Here is a 4,733-nt window from a genome sequence, read left to right on the forward strand (position 1 = left end):
TGATCTGCCTCACCCGGGAAGAGTGCAATGATGGTGCCAACTTGGGCCAGTGAAGCAACGTCCTCCACAACTAGACTGAAGAACAAAAACGACTGCAAATTGTCTGTTCCCCTTCCCCCAATTCCCCAGCACTGTTCCCATACCCCCAATTCCCCATTTAAAAAAAAACCCATAATGGACAAATGTCATATGATCAGAGATAGCCCATGCAAATAAATGTGCAATTTCATATGAAATGAATAATCTTTGATGAATACAATGTACCAAAAATAACCCTGGTAGAAATAGAAAGCTTAAGCCAACCACATTTCACAAACAGACAAACAATAAAACAAACAGTTTGTTGTGTTACACATTTTTTCTTGGTAGCACTGTGGCAGAAACTACTCTCAAATCTCAATGACTTAGAAAAACAAAGAATTATTTCCTCATTTATATTATATGTCAAATGAAAGTTGCATGCAGCTCTGAAAAACGCAGCCCTCATTTGGGATATGCCATTCTTAAAGAAAAGGAGAAAAGACATAGAGAGCTTATTATGTTTCTTAAAGCTTTTGCCTGGAACTGGTACATAGCATGTCTACTCATTTCCATTGGTAAAACAAGTAACATGTTCAACCAGACACCAGAGGGACACAGAACTATGACCTCTCCCAGGGAAGCCGTGCAAGTGATGTGGCAAACAGTGGGACTGTATCATCCTCCTCCTGGGAAGGTAGATAACTGACAACAAAAATATGGTCTAGCATATGTGTCAAATGGCCCCTCCCTAAAGAAGTTCCAGGATCACCCAGTTTCACAGGGCATCTCACCAAGTCTTTAAAAAGTAGACAATCTCTTTTTCTATTCAGAGTATAGAAAGAGAAGGAAAACTTCCAAACTCTTTTTATAAAGTAGGTACAATATTGATTTTAAAGCCTGATAAGTATCTGTTCGAAAAGATGAAAATATTTTTTGGACAACACAAAAAAAACAACTGAAAAACAATAGACTGTGGAGATCAGTAATACATGACAGAATCAACATACGGGTACACAAATCAGTCATATTCTTATATAAAAACAGTATCCACTTGGAGGATGTGATGAAAGAGAAGGACCTGTTTACAATAGCAACAACAACAACAAAAGGCAAAATACCTATGGGAAAAACACTTCAAAACAAGTTTTCAAGATCTATATAGGTGAGGAACACATTAAACTCCATTAAAACATTGATTCAGGCAAGGATAAAATGGTATCAAATGGTGTTATAGCCATTCAGTGAATGGCAGATGGAGGACTGGATATTTATATGATGCCAAACTAACACCACACAGATTCCTTCCTGGTCACAAGAAAGAAAATCTGAGTTCACGATGGAGGGATCAGGCTATCATTTCACAAACCCAGTGGTGAATCTTACCATCAATTAATCATGGCACACAATATAATGTGATTCATTTTAGCAAAAATGTTGAATTTTAATGTAATCAGATGGCTGCCAACTTCCGGTTACAGGAATACATGATCTCACAGAGCAAATTAGCTCCACCAACAGCAAACAATCACATAAATTGTAAAGGTGGGTCACTACAGCGGTGCCTCCTAAACTTTAATGTGCACATAAGTCACCACGGGCACACGAGTCACCACAGATTTGCATTCAGTGGTTCTGGGCCTGGGCCTGAGACTCTGCATTTCTAACAAGCTCCAGGTGATGCTGATGCCGCCATCAATGAACAATAATTTGAGAAAGAGGAGAATGGGGTTATCTCTTCAATCAGTCACTGTTGTGGAAAAAATGAATCATTAGACAAAAAAATCTACAACAGGATTCTCAGTGACCAGATACAAGGTCCTAGGTTAAATTCCTATTTTGAAAATCAACTGCAAAGACACTTTTGAGGGTAATGGAGAAATTTGAATACACACTAGAAATGGAAATAATAAATTATTATCACTTGGGTTGGTGTGAAACTGGGCATGTGGAAAAGATTACTTTAGAGATGTATGCTTTATTTAGGAATATAATATCATGTGACACCCCAAAGGAACAAAGCAAATATATGAACGTGATGCAAATTGTACTAAAATGGAAAGAGGGCCGGCCGAGTGGCGCATTGGTTAAGAGCTGGCTTGGGACCCCAGAGGGTCCCAGTTCGGATCCCACATATGAGGGCCAGTGACATTGCCCTCTACAGCTAACATGCTGAACAACAGCTCAACCTGGAGCTGGGCTTCCNCAAAAGGACAGCAACTTGTCTGTTCCCCTTCCCCCAATTCCCCAGCACTGTTCCCATCCCCCCAATTCCCCAATAAAAATCTTAAAAAAAAAGAAGTTTTCATTCAATCATTCACTACACAGATGTTAAGTGGCAACTCTGGACCTGGTAGAGTGCTAAGTAAATTAGACAAGGATAATCCTTAATCTCAGAAAATTTTCAGTCTAATGGGATAAACATAGCTGCCTATATTAAAATCCTATAAATTTTTATTCAGGCTTCTCCACCCATCCAGCTGCCTTCAAATTACTCTCAGACCCCAGACTCTTCTGATCCTTCATGCCTGAAAGTCAATATTCTGAAGACACAGATTGATATTATCTATTCTGCCAGGGACTGACTTAATAATGAAACAACTATTTAGTAAAGATAAGTTCGATAACTGAAGTTATCTGTGATGACAAAAAAAATTGTAATCTGTGGTCTCCAAAAGCTCAAAACCTGGCTGGAGCTTCATAAACACACACACACACACACACACACACACACACACACACACACACACACACACATTTCTGATACAAAGCAGACTGAGGCAGAAGAGAAAGGCTTTCTGGGCCATAAATGCAGTTCAGGATCTTACCAGATGCATGTGGACAACATAGTGAAGCAACTCTTGAACAAAGATGTGGCATTAGGAAGCCCTGGACAGGTTCAGAGATGGGGAGCGGGAGCTTTGAGCATGAGGTGAAGGAGGGACTGTAGGCTGAGATAAAGCTGGAAAGGGAACTGAGGGTCAAACTTGGAAGTGTTTGTAATGGAAAGGGAAGGGTCTGGAACTTCATCTTTGGGTTATAAAGACCCACTAAAGCAATTTGAGCAGGAAGTGATGTCAGTGCTTGAGTAGGCCCAATACATGAAATCCTGGTCCTTTCCCATCTGTGGAACCAACAGAGGGTTAGACACCAAGCCAGTCAGTTAGGTTAGGAGAAAAAAAAATCACCTTTGTTACTGAAAAGCTGAGGTTGGGGAATATACCTTAACCATGTTCACTAAGGGACCTTTCTAATATATTTCTGAAATTCAATCTACTTTTTCTTTCACGGGTTCAGCTGGACAATCATGGGTTTCTCCCACAGGAGAAGAACCTGCCCCTATAAAACATACAACTATTTCCTGAAAGTGATCAGATCTGATGAGAAGCGACAAGCTGAGGTCCAAAATTCAGGATTCAGATAGGTCACTCCAGGTAAGACTGAACAAAGCAGTACAGAGGGCCATGGCTATTAGTCAATGGAGGAAGTCTTCATAGAGAAAGAAACATCAGGAGTAGGCAGTACGTGTTCTCCCAATGAGTGAGGCAATTGTATATGGATGAGTTTTCTTCTTATCTCTGATTGGTAAAATTCTACACATTTCCACACAAAAATTTCACTGGTTCGTTCATAGAAAAAAAAAAGTTGTCCCTGCACCAAACCTCCACAATATTTTGCCTACAGAATTTTTGTTGCTATTTCTGTCAGCACTTGAATTGAACATTTTTGTGTTTCTTTATTACAGCTACTATGGGGAAGACAAAATATATTTAAAGATATATAGTAGCTGCAATAGTGTCTTGAATACAGAAAGATTTAAAGAAATGTCAGAAGAAAGAAAATCCTTAAAATTCAAGCATTTCATCAGAAGACAACTCACTAGAAAAGTGCCTGTAGAGAAAACTTCCAGATAACATATCTTTATGAATTTTCAAGGAGGTCAAATATATGGTGACAGAAGGAGACCTGATGGAGTGGTGAACACACAATGCAATATATAGATGATGTATTATTGAATTCTACTCTTGATACCTATCTAATTTTATTAACCAATATCAACCCGATAAATTTAATAAAAAGAAAAAAAAGAATTTTCAAAATTTAATAAACAATTAATATTTATGAAACAATATTACAAAAGATATATAAAAACACTCAGAGAAGAAATGTCAGACAATAAGAAAATGTGAAACAGGATCTGAGAAAACTCTAGAAAGAAAATGAAGAAAAAGTAACTGCTTCAATAAAAACCCTATTTCAAAGGCTTCAAAAGAGAATGCACAATAGGGAAATTATTATAAACAACATAAAGATAGAAATAAGAAAAGTAACAGAAACAAAAATTAAAAATAAGACAAAAGTGTTAAAGAGAAAGAAATGGGTATAGAAAACTAACAAAAGAGATTCAGTATATTATAAGCAGTCTACAAAGAAGAAAACTAAACACTGGATTGAAGAGATATTTAGGACTACAATTTGAATGAACTTCCCTGAAACAACAGAAGATCTTACTATACATTTTAGAAAAAACATATTTTATACCTGAAAAATTGATGCAAAGTAGTCAATTTCAAAACATTTCTTAGTAAAATTATTAAACCTTTCAAATAGCCAAAGAATCCTTTAGGTCACCAACTCTTCTCCTCCACCTAAAATGCCAAGAGAAAAATCAAGCAGAAAAAAATTAAGTTAACATCAGCTTGACAGCAATGTTC

This window comes from Hipposideros armiger, unplaced genomic scaffold, assembly GCF_001890085.2.
Source record: "Hipposideros armiger isolate ML-2016 unplaced genomic scaffold, ASM189008v1 scaffold_2157, whole genome shotgun sequence".
Classification (NCBI taxonomy): Eukaryota; Metazoa; Chordata; class Mammalia; order Chiroptera; family Hipposideridae; genus Hipposideros; species Hipposideros armiger.